Below are 16,651 nucleotides of genomic sequence, written 5' to 3' on the forward strand. Positions count from 1 at the left end.
TTTGAGATTTGGCAGTTTCTTATAAATATGCAGTTATGTTCTACCTGACAATTCCGTTCTTAATAGTTGCTCAGGGAAATGAGGACATATGCTCCTACACACAAAAAATTTAGCCAGTATTTATACACACGAACTTATAATAGCTTGAGACTAGACTTACTCCAAATGTTCATCAATGGATGAATGATTAAACAAACAGTTATTTATAAAAAAAATAGTATGCTACTCACAAATAAAAAGAACAAGGTACTGATACACATGACAATCTGTATAAATATAAAGTATTATACTGAGATTTAAAAAAACCTCATATAAGACATTACTTTTAATTTCATTTACAAAAATTTGTAAACAGGAAAAACTATCCAGAATAAGGAAAGGCAAATAATTGGTTCTTTTTGATTGGAGTTAAGAGAAAACTTGCAAGGTATACAATTAAGGTAACAGGAATGTTCTATATTTTGACTTTGCTACTGGTTACATAGGTATTATTTGTTGAAGTTCCTTGAACTGTATACTTAAAATGTATTTTAAATACACTTTGCACCTCAATGTTTTTTTAAAAGAGAAAACATACGGTAAACTATAAACAAAACAAAAGCCAGACACGGTACTTAAAATACAGAGGATAACGATGATTTTATGTGTCATAAGCCATGATGGGTACAATAAGGAAAAAAAAAAACATCTGTTCAGATGTGTCATAGAAGAGACTGTAAAACAAGAAGACCTGATTTACCCTAGGGAATTAGAGACTACTTCCTCAGGAAGTGACATCTGTGGTAAGGTATTAAAAGATAAGCAGACAGTAACTATGTAAGGGGGAATGATGTTGGTGCAGGAAAAAAGAATGTTCCCAAATACAAGAAGAACATGTGCTAAAACATGTGGGAAAATAAAGGTCAGCCTAATTGGTGTGTGGAAAACTGGCCACAATCTGGTTGAGATAAAGGTAGAGAGATATACAAGGACCAGACCATGTAGGATGCTGTAGAATTTTTGTCTACTTTCTAAGTCTGTTGGAAGATTTTAAGTTGGAAATATTCATGTGTGACATGATCAGCTTTGCATTTTAAAGTGTTCTGTGGCCATTGGATAAAGATTAATGAAGACGGAGAACAGATACAGGAAAAGTATGTGGATATTGCTGTAATCCTGAGAGGTGATGGAATATTAGATAACTCTTTTGGTGAAAGTGGCGATGGAGAATAGGGGACAGATTTTAGAAATATATAGGAGACAAAATCAGAGGAGTCTGGTTATATATTAGATATGGGGGAAGAAGGACTGTAAGTAAGTATGTTGGTTGTCCAAGTTGCCACCTTTATTTCCCTCTTATAGATCGGGCTATATGATGATGCCATTCCGTTAGATAAGAAACACTGCAAAAGGGCCTCCCTGGTGGCGCAGGCAGTTGAGCACAGTGCTGTGAAGCTGTCTGCAGCTCCTGCAGTGCTGTTTCGATCCCTGCCAGCCTTGGAGCAACCCACATGGCCCATAGACCTCTCCTGTCGCGCTTCCTGGTCCCCTCAGCAGTGTATTTCATCAGTCTGCCTGTTCTGTTCCCCTCTCTGTCTCTGGTGAATCCTCTCACCCTCCCGCGCATCCTGCCTGTACCCGGGCTCTTGTATAAATAAAAATAAAATCTTAAAAAAAAAGAAGTACCGCAAGAGGATGCAATTTGGTGGGATAAAGTTCATGAGCTCAGTTTTTGATACATTGTTTAAGGTGCCCTTGAGACAGCTTAATGGAACTGGGGGGGGGGAATGGATATACATTTGAAATTTGAAAACAGCTGCATTTCCCATTTCTCCCCTCTGTTTTTAGCACCTTTTCCATCCATAAAAGGATTTTCTCATCTTTTGAAAATCCAAGACATAAATGTTGTTTACCTAGTTATGTGAGCATTTTGATAGTGCATTTTCATTAAAGGACTGTAATCCCATTTCTATCACAAGTCGGAAGCACATTATTTTTTTAAGAGCTTATTTTCTTTGTTAGAAAAAGACAGGTGAAGAATTTCTCCCTTATGTGCTCAGCATGAGTGTGTTCTGGCATGTTTTGTTTAGTTGTGTGGAGTTTGCAGTGAAATTCTCTAAAAACCATCATTAGCTGTACTCTAAATTGGAGTAAAAGGAGGATCTATATCTCTGCTCAATAAGATAATGGAAACTGCAAGATTTATCATCAAGAACAAAGCACAGAAAACGTCCCAAGAACTAGACTAGATTTAAAAGCTCTTTTCAGCTTGCTTGGAACACCTGGTCTTTTCCTTTGATGGTGAACACTGTACATTGTATAGATCATGGGGGATTTTGCAGAGTCGGTGCAGTGCTATCAGAATGAGGTCAGTATGAATGACAGCAAGGTCAGAAATTAACAGATACCAGAGATGTGCCTACAAACAAGATTTTTTATTTATATAAATGAGCTGAGGGTAATTAGCAAACTGAACAATTTTTAGTCAACAGATATTTTCTGAGTATCTACCTAGTACAAACATGAGTTAGGTACTGCAGGAAATACACAGCTAAATAGTGCATTATCTAATAGTGGGTTTAACATTATTAATACTTTTAATGTAAAATAAAAAGAGATCATATCCTTTTGGTAAATCATTAAGTTGTTAAAGTGACATCCGTACACAGTACTGAACTCAAAATTGTAGTACAATTTATTGTCACTATATTTATGAAACCTCTCCCCCTCAATTCAAGGAATGGTATCCTGACTACCTAAGCTATACAGAGAAGCCACTCCTGAAAGCATTGAGGAGCCACTGTTTTATCTTCAAAAATGTGAGTACATTTTTCATCCTCTTCCTCAATATATTATGCTTGTTTATACATGAAATAAATTAAAATGACTCTCTAGAAAAATGCTGCATTTTGCCCTGTGGCATCATATATCTACTAGCACCTTTCAAGGGACTCTAAAAGACTATGCATAATCTCGTTTGAAATGTGTGATTATTACAGGTAAACCTCACTTTATAGAATAGACAACTACAAAAAAATCAGCTAAATTATTTATAACATACTATTTCCTTTTTATTTTCATTATAGAATTTGAAATCTCTTCTTCTGAAATAATTGCATATACAATCATGACATATATATTTTCCAAACTAAAAACTAGAACAGAGAAGACCAATGACCATATTCATTAGATAGAACTCTTTATATTTATGCTGTCTGAGAAAGTTACATAAGAAAGATGTTGCTTTTACTAGGACTATGAACACAAAAATATTTGCTAACCTGTCTTTTGGTTAGAAAATTTAAAATGACTTGTAAATAACAAAATGCATTTATAAAATGCAAAATTTATTATTACTTTACATGATGGGGTCTCCCTAGTAGTGCAAGGGGTTATGCACTGCACTATGAAGCAATCTGCAGCCTCTGCAGCACGAGTTCAATCCACGACCTGCCAGGGAGCTACCCACATGGCACAGCAGACCTCTCCTGACTTGCCCGCTGCTCCCCTCAGCAGTGTATTTCAGTCAGTCTGCCTGTTCTGCTCCCCACTCTGTCTCTGGTAAATCCTCTCCCCTGCCCTGCATCTCTGGCCTGTACCCCAGTTTTTGTATGCATAAATAAATAAATCTTTAAAAATTTACTGTACATGATGGTAATGACACAGTACTATTTCTTTGTCAATGACTTAGAAATAATGATGGCTTTTGATAGCTAACCCAGAGGAACTCACGATTAATGTGAATATCCATCTGTTATATGCTAAATCACGGTATTGTACATATAAGACTCAAGCAATAGAGAAGACCCCAAAACACCTATCAAGATAACCTGGGAACAATTACAAGAATCCAGAACATGAATATGATTATAATTTAAGCAACAGAAAACTCATCAACTTTATTATATGTTATTTAGAAAAGCAAGAACTTTTCTAGAAAAATTACTCTAAAAAATGGTTGGGAACACCTTGTTTGGTTTACAGAGGTTCCTGATGGGCCAAGAGCTGGTGCGTAATGAAATATATTTTGTTTCCAATTCTCATAAATGAATATTATGTAATCATATATACTTTTATTTTTATTTTATGTATATCTAAAATATGCTTTTAAAAAAAGATTTATTTATTTATACATACAAGAACTGGGGTGTAGGCCAGAGGTGAGGGGAATGGTGAGAGGACTCACCAGAGACAGAGTAGGGAGCAGAACAGGCAGATCTAGTGAAATATACTGCTGAGGGGAGCAGCAGGGATACAGAAGTGGTCTGGGGTGCCCTGTGGGTCAGCTCCCTGGCCGGGGATCAAACTGGGGCTCCAGAGGCTGCAGATTGCTTCACAGTGCTGTGCTTAACCCCTTGTGCCACCAGGGAGTCCCCAGTTTCATAAAATATGCTTTTAAAAATATTTATTTATTTATGCATACAAGAGCTGGGGTTTAGGCTAGAGGTGTGAGGGGTGAGAGGACTCACCAGATACAGAGTGGGGAGCAGAACAGGCAGATTGACCAAAGTACACTGCTGAGGGGAGCAGTGGGCGAGTCAGGAGAGGTCTGCTGCGCCATGTGGGCAACTGCTCCCTGGCCGGCCGGGGAATCTAACTCGTGTTTGAGAGGCTGCAGACAGATTCATAGGTGGCGTCTTAACCCCTTGCACCACCAGGGAGGCCCCATAAAATATGCTTTTTATTAGAAACAAATAGTAAGAGTTATCTTTAGAATACCTAGATAAATTAGCACAGTGCTGGAGTTACTGAATATTTTAATTCAGGATTGTACCAAGAAGTACTTCTCATAGGGACATAAAAATAATAACATCACATAACTGCCATGAATTGCTGGCAAGTATACAAAGTCCTCAGGAGACTCCTCAACATTTTTAGGAAGGTTACCTTGTTTCTCTGAATCATCAGTGCTTTCTCGATTTGGTAATGGGATTCAATTACTATTATTTTGTTTTGTTTTGCTTTATTTGTTGTTTCATTTGGTGCTTTATTAATAATTGATGTTGAAGCATATCTCCCCCCTACTTTTTACTTCTGCATATTGGCAAAGAATCTTATTTTCTGTGAATCCCTCCCTGCCTTTTAATTTTTCTTAAACACTCAAAATATATGCAAAGTCAGGAAAAACTTTTTAATTGTGCACTTTTATAATGGAGATTATTTTTTTCCAAGTACTATTGGTTTTCCACTAGTCTGCATAACTGTCCTCCCATTTTGCACTTATTTCCCTTTGCATAGTCACCTCAAGATCAACCCATTTTGTCCCAAAAGGCACTATTTTGGTTTTTAAATAGCTGAGTAGTATAATGGAGGTTGTTAACAAGTACAGAGACTCCTTAGACCCTTCTTTTCATGAATCCAGGATTTAGGATATCAACTCAGTGTTAAAAGCCAAGGCACACTATAGTGATCAAGACATAGAGAATGAGTAGTATTTCCTTCAATGTGGACATTTTATAAAGTGATACACACACACACACACACACACACATATCTCAACATGATACAAACAATGTTCAAGCTCTTCTACCTAAAATCACCTTCAAAGCCACACTAAAAAAATCAGTCTTCTTACCATGAAACATATTTAAAAGAATGGTCCATTTGAAATAACATGGATGGACTTACAGGGTGTTATGCTTAGTGAAATAAGTCAGATGGAAAAAGAGAAACACAGGATAATTTCACCCATATGTGGTACATATAGAAACAAACAAATGAACTAAATAAAATAAAAATAAACTTCTAGACCATAAGACCAAATTAGCAATTAGCAGAGAGAAAGGGGGAAGAGGTGTGGGTAAATTGGGTAAAAAGGGTGAAGGTTAGATTCTATCAGTGAACTTAATGTAGTTTATACATATGTTGACTTTCAATGATGTATATCTGAAACTTATATAATGTTATATACTGCAATGTTATTTCAATAAAAAATTATGTATATTAAAAAAGTATGGGCCAGTAGCTCTGAAAGTCATTCCAAAAGAGAATTTTCATGCATTTTTCACATTCTTGGAAAAAGTGTCTATACAACATTCTTCCGATGCATAATTCCATCATTTAAGAAATCCAAATGCTCACAGTCAGCCACTGTACCTCAAAAATAACAAGAGATGGCAGATTGCCACACAGTTGCCATGCATGGGGTTACTCTTCCCTTTGCTCTCCTCTGGAGAGCCTTATGGCAGAAAAGCTGCAGTAAGGCCAAGAGCAAGAGCAAGAGCAATGTTTGGTAGATAGATTTCAAAGGTGAAGCTTGGGTAATTTCTAGCTGGTGTGGGATCTAATCCTTGTACGCCTCTCTTCCCAAGCTGCACTGACACCTACTGGAGACACTAGGTACTGTCAGTCATAAGGGCATGCGACTGCTTCATGGATCCTTGCTGTTTTATCCATCACCAGCTCCTTGCAATCAAAGACTTTGTTCTGGATCTGTAATAATTTGTGATAGTCGAGCTTCACATTATGGACTTAATTCTGGGTAAACCCAAGGTAGGTCATAGTTTACACTTTAACTTCAGTAATTCTCTTGTCAGTTCATCCTCCTGCTAGTGTCACTTCTGCCTCCTTTTGCTGGTGCAGCAAGAGCTGATCCCCAGTCTGAAATTCAAAAGAAAATTTTGTTTAGAATTCGTTCATCTGAGCTGCTACTTTTATAGAGATAACTAAGATGGTTTTCTCTATGAATCTTTAAAACATTTTTGTAGAGTTCCATTACCTTCCAGAATGTCTGCAAAATGTTTCAATTCTTCAGAAAGAGAAGATACTGTGGCTCTAAAATGTTCAAGATCAAAGCCTTCTGTGCCTCTTAGGAAAGGTTCAGGTTTCTTAGCAGAGAAGTGGAAACTAGAAAGCAGGACAGAGAAAACCCATTAAATTTCTCGTTTTAATTATTTCTATTTATTTAGGTAACATTGGCTTATAACACTGTGTATGATTTAGGGGTAGAAGATCACAACAACTTTCAGGTGCATGTTCCCACACCACACCCCCTCCAAGGCACCCATAATCCTCCACCATAGTCCATCGTGTCCTCTCCCTACTTCGCTCTCCCCTTTCCCACTTTGCTCTGCTCCCCCCCCCCCCCAGCCTCAATTCTGTAGTCTTATTTGCAGGGTTACTCGTTAGTTTGGTTTTATCGGACCCCTTGTTTTGTTTCTCTATATTCCACATATAAATGACACCATCCAGTATTTTTCTTTCTCCTTCAGACTTATTTTGCTTAGCATAATCGCCTCCAGTTTCATCCATGTTGTTACAAATGCTAAGAGTTTGTGTTTTCTTATAGCTGAGTAGTATTCCATTGTGCATATAGACAACACCTTCCCAACCAGTCATCTGTCTTTGGACACCTAGGTTATTTTCATAACTCAACTACTGTAAATAATGCTGATAATGCTGCAAAGAACATAAGAGTGCATACAGCCACTCAAATTAGTGTTTTGGCATTCTTTGGACTTCTCTTAAGTCGACAGTAATGGATTACCTGAGCTCTGTGATAGCCTGATGAAAGGGAGACATGCCTTTTATTCTCACTTGCCACCAAGAATGCTTTGATGATGGGCAGACTATTTTGGGGGTGGTGGAGTGGTAGAGAACTGGGGAAATCTGGAGTGAAGTTCTTCCTGAGGGCTGATATCACTTCTCTCATTTTCAGAGTAGACGTTATGTGAATTCTTTCCTTTGAAATGCCTTGAGTCATCTCTAAGGATGCAATTTGCAACACTTTTCCACAGGGTTGGGATCTAATTCCAGTTGATGATCATGAAACTTAGTTGTCACTGGTTCCTCTTTTTTTTTTAACATTTGTTTATTTATGCATACAAGAGCTGGGGTACAGTCCAGAGGCGTGGGGGTGAGAGGATTCACCAGAGACAGAATGGGGAAAAGAACAGGCAGATTGACTGAAATACACTGCTGAGGGGAGTAGCAGGTGATACAGGAGAGGTCTACTGCACCATGTGGGTAGCTCCCTGGCCAGGGATCAAACTCGTGCTGCAGTGGCTGCAGGTAGCTTCATAGGTTGCATCTTAACCCCTTGCACCACGAGGGAGGCCCCCTCACTGGTTCCTCTTTTAGTGCCTCTACAGTCCTTGCCCTAGTCACTCAGATCATCCTGGGTGACCCAGGAGGAAGCTTCAGCATCTTGGGACAATTCAGTCTCTGCATTCGGGGTCGCCACCAGTCTGAACTAGGCCTTGGGGTCCCACATCAAAAAGGCTGGTGAGGGGGTGGACCCAGCCATGTCTGAGGAGAGTCTGAGATTTCCTAACCCCAGAGCTAAGGAGGCCGAGAGCCACCATTCCTGAAACCCAAGGTTGTAGATCACTCTCTCTGTGGCCCTGGGTCCCTCTGGACATCTTGTGCCACTGTGGTCGCTTATTCCTGTCCTGGCCCTGCATGCTGTTCACCATCTGCTCCACAACCACATCTTCCTAAATTCCAGCTAACCAAGGGAATCAGTGCTGCTATTTTTACTTCATTTAAAAGGGCCAAAAGATTACTATTAGTTTCACATTTATCATTTCTTTCCTTTGGGCATGATTTTACTTATCTCTTTCTAATTCCTTGTTATCACTTAGCTTTTTTTTGTTTCTTCACACAAAGTGAGAATGCATTCACTTCTGGATGTGTTGACCTGCTTAGTAGGTCTGGAGAGAGCTGAAGTAGTATTGGTCTAGAGCACAGACAGGGGACCCTTAAAAGCCATTAAGTTTACATTACACAGAGACTGAATTTGCAGTCTCTGGAGAAATTAAATCTGTATGAGAGTAGGAATGATGCACTATGCTTCATTGTGACATATAATTCTCAATCATGCACTTCCTTTAGCTGGGATTCCATCTTGACAAAGTAGCAGCCTAATTACTCATTTCATTTTCTTGGATTTTTGAATACCAGAAAAGGGTACCCTAGGTAGAAATACAAGTACTACGACAATTGAAAGGACTGTCTACTGCAGTAATTTTATTGACAGTCTGTGTTATAAACATAATCTGACTCTCCCAATTTGTCAAGGATCAGATCTTAAGCAGTGGTTTATTCATCATGCTAATGGTGTCTGTCAGTCATCTAACCATTTCTGTTGAACCTTGAATTTATTGTCATCCTTTATCAATGTGTAAGAATTTTTATTTACTAAGAACCATGGTAAAAGTATGAATGGTAATGGAACTTTAAAAGTTCTTACGAAAAGAAGTCCACTAATGCGATAATCTTTCAAAACTATTTCTTTTCTTTTCATTTTCCTATAGCTTCTTCCATTAGTATCTCGTACTTTGTAAATTGTCCCCAAACTTACTTCAACCATTTACTTAACTCTAAACTAGTAAGGCCAAATCCATCCCTGATTTCTAAAACATCTGGAATTTGTTCTGATTGCCCAATATACTAGAGATACCTGACAAGGATTTGCTTTACATTTTTTCTCGATCACGAGTCAATTGAAAAAGTCAGAGATTTCATTTCTGGCACTATTCACCATAATGCAATTCTAGCATTATGAGGCTGAAAATATTCTAATATTTCAAACAATTTAGCAGCAATAATATTTCATATTGAATCAATGTAGTCATGAAATTATGAGAATTGGCCACTCAGCACGTGGTGACTGACTTCCAGTTTTAACTTTCTTTGATGATGGAGGCAGATTCAGAATTTGAAAGTTGAACATGCTCCATTTACCATTATAGCTAAATAGAATTACAATCATCTTGAAATAAAGCCCTATCAGAGATCAGTTTTTAAATGGAGCAGTGTTCTCTCAGAGCTATTGATTACATTCTTTTTGGGAATTGGTTCCAACTCACATTTGTGGTCCATCTTTTACCACTTTGAATAGCATTTTGGAAGATGAAATACACAAACAATAGAAGGGTTATTTTCTGGAATGTCGTGGCATTTGTCATGTTTTAGATTTATAAGCCACAACACCATTCATTTTTCATATTATCCCTTTAAATATGGACTCCTTTCTTTACTGCTTTATGCCAAAGTTAAAATGTCAGCTACACATCAGTATCCAGAAGTTCAGAATGGAATTGAGTGGTAGTGACAGGAGCCCTAAATATATTGTGTCTGCTCAGGTCATTCTTCAAATTTGTATTGTTCCTTTAGTGAAAAATCATCCTCCAAGAGGATGAGGATTTAATAATTTTAGTCTGTATGAAATTAGTTCATTATTTAATGATCATGATTTATTATCTTCAATCTTCACTGTCTACTCTTTATCTTCTTTTGCCTTTTATTAACATTATAAGGCATTCTGATCACTTTCCAGGACTTATTTTCTAGTAAAATAGTAAAACATACACACACACACACAAACACACAGAGTTAAGGAAAATGCTTCTTATACTGTCATTCCACAATTCTGTTCTCCCTACTATCCTACAGCACAATTCATTTGAGGGCCTTCCAAGTTGGTAAAATAAACTTTGAAAGTCTGAGAAAAGAGGATGCCTAATATTTTCCCCCAAAGTGACGTGTCATTGAGAATGCTCTCTTTCTCTGTCTGCAGTTTTTCTGAGTGTGTACGTAAACATTCATGCTACCTCATCAAAAGCTGGGTGTCTGCTCTATGCACAAGACGAGGTGCTAAGAAGCATAGATAAAACAAATAGATATAATATAGTCAGGGTCAAATCCTCTCTTTATTATCCATTTAATGCAGGTAGTAACAGTGTAGATATATAGAATAACCTCAGATGGTGAGTTATAAAGCAAATAGATGATATTATATTGGGTTATGAAATAGACTTCAGATAGATGGAAAAATGAGGTGAGCATTCCAAATAGAAATAATTATAGGAGCAAATATACAGACAGAGTTGGAAGCACTCCATGGATGGTGACTAAATCTAATGTGCTATTAAGTTCCTTTTGGGGAGCAGGAAGATAGACGAAAACTATGACGATTCTTAAATATAATCAGATAAACTTTACCTTGGGATTTCCATCTCCTGAGCAAGGGGAAATGGAATTGGTCTTATAGTTTGAAATCTGGTAAACCTTGTCTAAGAAAACTTGAGCCTCCACATGCCCACTGAGCAAGATTGTGAAATCTGGATGTCTTGGATACGGACTTGGTTTTCTGATTTTATCAGTAATTCTTCTGATTGGATTTGTTTATGGCTGTCTACTTGGCTGACACCCTTGCTTTTAATAATTGTATCCAGCATTCTTTGTTCTCAGTTTTAGGACAGTACCATGCTTTAAACCCAGAACCATGATGTGGAAATCCATCTGATACCAAATATCACTACGACTTTGAAATCAATGCTGCTATAACACAACCATTATATTGAGTGATTGCTAGATATCACCAATACAGGTTACACCCAAGATTACTTTGCTTTTTGGGGTAATAACACAAATGCACTTCTCATTCCTACCTCTATTTCCTCTACCAGTCCTATAGTCTGTTTTCTACATTTTCCTCTCCACGGGTTTGCTGCTGTGATCTCAGTGTGTCACAAAATTGAAGGAAATGAAATGCAGACACTGTCTTATTATGATTTCTGATTAGAGACAACAGAACCAAAGTCATAGAACCATAAAAAAACCTGATAGTTAGGCCAGCAAGTCCAAACCTTTCATTTTATAGAGTCAGGAATCTAAGACTCAGGAAATTTTAATTGATTTGTCCAAGGTCTATGATTCATGGAAGTCAATGCATATTTCTGTTTATGCCTCCAGATATTTTAAAAGAGAACGTATTCAAAGATGTTGGCAAAATGTAACTCTAGTATATCTCTGAAATATGGAAGTAATTTGCTCCCATTTACCACAAAAGCTGTTTCACATTTTCATCATTGTCCTCAACTCCGTTCTCCACCAACTAGTTTTACTCTTTTCAGCTGGTGACCTTATCTCCAACTTCAAGGAGAAAAGTTGAAAGCACAGTAAGGGTATGGCCTCAGTAAATGTAGGTTTTAATGACTTTTCTTATTTCTTCTAGTGTTTTTTGTCAATTGTCTATCAGATATGTCTACATGGCTATACTAAGCATACTGAATTTAGTGTCTTCAAACATTCCCCCCATTTATTTTCTTCTTTATATGTTTACTTTCTTGCTGTTATCTACTGATGTTCATTCATTTTCCAAGACAGAAATCCAAGAATTGTCTCTAATTCTTCTCTCTTAAGTGTATTTCCTAACCAATTAATCACCAAGTCCTCTTCTACTAATTTAATGTAGTTCCTTCTTCTTTATTCACTGCTACTGCCTTAACTCAGTCCTGCATCATTTCATTCCTAGGTTGTGAACTCGTTTATTCAATAAATGTTAACTGAGCATCTATTCTCTGTGAAACACTGTGTTCACCGATATAGTGATGAGCAAAATGGACCAATCTCTATCCTTATGAAACTTGCTTTCTGCTGGAGTACTATAAACAGGTGAGGAAGTAATAATATAATTTAAACAGTGACAAGTCTTATTAAGAAAGTAAAGCAGGGGCCTCCCTGGTGGCACAAGGGGTTAAGTCTCAGCACTATGAAGCTGTCCACAGCCACTGCAGCACAAGTTCGATTCCTGGCCAGGGAGCTAACCCACATGGTGCAGCTGACCTCTCCTGTCTCACCCGCTGCTCCCTTCAGCAGTGTATTTCAGGCAGTCTGCCTGTTCTGCTCCCCACTCTGTCTCTGGTGAATCCTTTCACCCCCCCCCTACTGCACCTCTGGCATACACCCCAGTTCTTGTATGCATAAATAAATAAAATAAATATTTTTTTAAAAAGTAAATGAAGGTAAAGTAATCAAGATTGGGTGTGCATGTGTGTGCGTGTGTGTGTGTGTGTACATGTGGTTTGTGTTTTAGACACAGTATTTAAGAAAGCCCGTTTTGAGAAAATATGATTTGAATGGCGCTCTGAAAGATGAAAAAGAAAACAGTTAAGTGAATCAAGGAAGAGCTTTCTAGAAAGAAGCAGCAAATGTAACTCCCAAAAGAGGTATGAGCTTAATTATTTCCAAAAGGTAAAAGGGTCACTGTGACAGAAGTGTAGTAGAGAAGAGTGAAAGAAGATGAAGTTAGAGGGAGGCAAGGAGAGGATTATATAGGCTTGTTTGGGGTATGCTACCTAACTTGATTTCAGGTTTAGATTTAATGGAAATATAAATCATGAAAAGTTATGATCTGATCTACATTTTGACTTTTGTGTAGGAAAGAGACCATAGAAGAGCAAGTATAGACATGGGGATATCATATTGAAAGCTAATGCATGAGTCCAGATGAGAGATGATTAGGATTGGAATGGTGAGAAATAGTTAGATTTCCAGTGTATTTTAGAGTAAGAGATGACAGCAGTTGCTGATGTGGAAGATAAGGAAAAGAGAACAATCAAGAATTTTTAAAATTATGGTTCTTTCTACTTCCACTTTTTCCCTCTTTTAAATCTATTCTCCTAAGTAATGCTAGAGTTGTTTTTCTAAAAGAATATTCTGATAATATTTACTATCTCCATCGTGATAAACCAGGATTTGTTGGAGCACCTTGGGGGGGACCCAGTGTAGCCTACTGGGCAGAGCACACACCACGATGGTAACTGGACCTCCTCTCTCCCCCTCTCCACTATAAGTTAAAATAAATCATTTTTTTTTCTTTTCACTGAACCAAACGTCCTTGTCTTTGCATTTTGGGGGTGGGTGCCTAGCCCCAGAGCCAGCAAGAGAGGTTTTGACTCATTTCCTAGATTTTTGCTTGGTAACAGAGCAACACATTTGACAATATCTTGAATATTTTTTTTTTTTTGCTTATTACAACTTGGAGGGACTTTTAGTGGATAGACAGAGGTTAGGGGTGATGTTAAACATTCTTAAAATTAAGCAATATCCTCTAATAACAAGGAATTAGCTGCCCTAAAATGTCAGTAGTGATGAGGCTGATAAATCTTGCTCCAGTCAGTATAAGTGTCATGTCCTCTGGAAAGCTTTTTCCAGTTTAACGATATGGCAATAATAACTAAAATTAACTAAGCACTGTTAAAAACAAGATAACAGGTCCAAAATGAAGTCATTTATGCTAAGACTCACATCTCTAAACCAGGAAGTAATCACAGGTTTTGCTTTCCCAGGTATGGAATCTTAAATGCATCAATAAGGATTTGTTACAGCTCCAACTCAAAAGAGTGGGTCCTTTGCTGTCCAGGGAGAGATTTCACCAGAGAATGTTAGGAACAATTGACCCAGGCAATGCTTTCACAGAGGCTTGTACATGAGGGAACCAGTGCCAGGAAGGAGGATTTAGCCTGGCTCCTTGAAGGGAGTTAGGGGATATTTAAGGGTAGATGCACAAAATGGGGTGGAGGAGAGCAGTCTTAGCTTGTTCTGCATTGGGCTACCCGGGGCATGGGTGGGCCGATTACCTTCCAACTGCAAAAGCAGAATCTCAGTCTTCTCCTTCCAGGAAACTGTGAGGTAATAATTAGTCAAGATCTAACCTTTCTGGTATAGCATGGTGCCTTATGGCCAATGTAGTGGGCTCAGCTGTTGGACAGAATATTAGGACACGGCTCACCAGTCCATGACGTAGTCCACCTGTTCCATCAGACTTGGGCAACTCTTATCCCACAAGTGCACAATTGCTTTTACCTAGGCTGTCTCAGAATCAGTACTAGTTAGGTAATCTACCCTATAGACCTTTGCTATCTCCTTACAAGAAAATAATCTTGCAATAACCAACCTCTTTTTTGCCTAGTATAACATCTTTTTGCCTACATAAGTCTTATTTTGGACAGCCCCCCGGGGCTCCTTTCTATCTGCTAGATTGGATATTGCCCAATTTGAATCAAATTTTGATCAAATAATTCTTAAAATGTTTAATAATTTAAGAAAACTTAGACTATTTTTAATGACACTGTGTTTCTTCTAGTGTTAAGAATATGCATTCATGAAATGAAAGTTGTTATAATTTATCCCCATTTCACAGGTAAGGAACCTGAGGCATAGAGTGATGAATAGTTTGCCTAAAGACATCTGGTTTGACATGTGACAGAGCTGAGGTTTAATCCCAAGTAATTTTGACTAGAGGCTTCTTAAAAATACCCCAGAGCCCCCAAACCTGCTTATTCTAAATAGGTTCTTCCATATGCCACATCAACACAAAACATATAAGACTTTAATGGAAAGGAACTTTAATACAACTAGTAAACAATACAGAAAAGACAAAGAATATAGTTTCTAAATCAAGCACCCAAAGTTACTCATCCCTTGGTGGGTAAAAGTCCATCCAAACAGGATTGGCCCTGAGCAAGGCCCAAAACCCTGCCACAAGTCCAAAGCACCTTCCAGTAGGGACCCACAGAAAAGGATCAGAAACAACCAGACAAGTCTGTGAGGAAAAGAGCAAAATCAAAATCAAGATAAAAGCTGCCATTGCTAACCTCTCCACGGGTCTCTCACCCACATCTGTTTCAACCAGTCCAGGACTAAAAAGCAAGTGCAGTTTCTTCACGTGTCTCTCTGCTCCATGTGCCTCCTCGGGGTCTCCTGGCTCTCCATACTGCTTCTTTCCTTCCTCAGTTGCTTCTCCAGCTTTTTCTCCTCTCCTCAGCTCCACCCTCCTTCGGGTGGGGCAGGGAGCCTGGATCTTCCCCTTTTCCTGGGGACCACCCTGTTACAATACCACCTTCCATTTGCAGGAGCTGATTCACATTGAATGGTTTGGTTTTAGAGCCATTTGACTTTAGAGCAAATTGCAATGTGTTTTAACTGTTTATTTGACTGTTCCCCCACTACACAGTGAGTTCCTTGATGACAGGCAAGGAACCTTTTGTTTATGTGTTTATGGTGCCTAGGGCAGTGTCTGACACACTACAAAACATCAATGTGTGTTTACTGAATAAATACTTACATTCTAAAATTTGTGCACAGCTCATTATTTACTGAATAAATACTTACATTCTAGAAATTTGTGCACAGCTCATTATTTCCCCAGAGTGGTTGTTTGGAATCAGTTAAATTCACAGATTCATTTAACAAGTTTTACAGAAGGGGGATTAGTCTCTAAGGGAGTTGGCAACTGGCAAAATTTACATTTGTAATTACTCTATTGAGATTCTGCTGGTGGGTTGTGGAAGTAGGGAGGAGATGAGCAATTGTTTTGCATCTTTTCAGCTTTAATGTGTGACTTCAAAGAGCTTATAGATCCCTTTTTTTGTTGCAGAAATTTAGCAGTATTATATTTCCTGACCGGTTCTCTGAGAAAAATTTGTGTTCCTTCTCTGTCCCAAGACTCACTTAAATTAAGAAAATATGTGAAGGAACAAATAAGATTAATTAAGTTCATATTTCAGAAGAATGATTTTGACTTTGTGAAGTTAGAAACAGATACAGAAAGTCAAAATGGTTAGTAGAAAACTACTATGTAACCCACAAATACATAACAATGAAAAACAATCCTGGATTTATTTTAGAACACATAACCATGTTGATAAAATAGGTCTACTTTAGTAATCCCTAACTCTGCCCTTGCAATTTCCAGAGATTCTTGAACTTAAGGAAGAGAGAGGTAGAGCCTAGTCTGGTCCTCTTCTTAAGCAACACAATCTCTGGTTCCCGGTTCTGGGACAGGTTGTAGTTCAGAACTTCTCTCCCTGGCTTAGCTATTTACTAAGATTCTCTCCTTTGAACAAAGTATAGACAAGCTTCTCTGAATCCTCTTTTTGACAAG

At 38.1% G+C, this 16,651-nt stretch overlaps 1 pseudogene across 1 annotated transcript; it reads right to left on the minus strand.

Moving 5' to 3' along the window:
* Positions 1 to 6,158: 6,158 nt before the first annotated feature.
* LOC311187650 (kinetochore-associated protein DSN1 homolog) lies at positions 6,159 to 6,839 on the minus strand (annotated as a pseudogene). Its single transcript has one exon. The product of its transcript is annotated as a kinetochore-associated protein DSN1 homolog (transcript).
* Between the last annotated feature and the right edge of the window lie 9,812 nt (positions 6,840 to 16,651).

Source organism: Talpa europaea (assembly GCF_964194135.1).
Source record: "Talpa europaea genome assembly, chromosome: X".
Taxonomy (NCBI): Eukaryota; Metazoa; Chordata; class Mammalia; order Eulipotyphla; family Talpidae; genus Talpa; species Talpa europaea.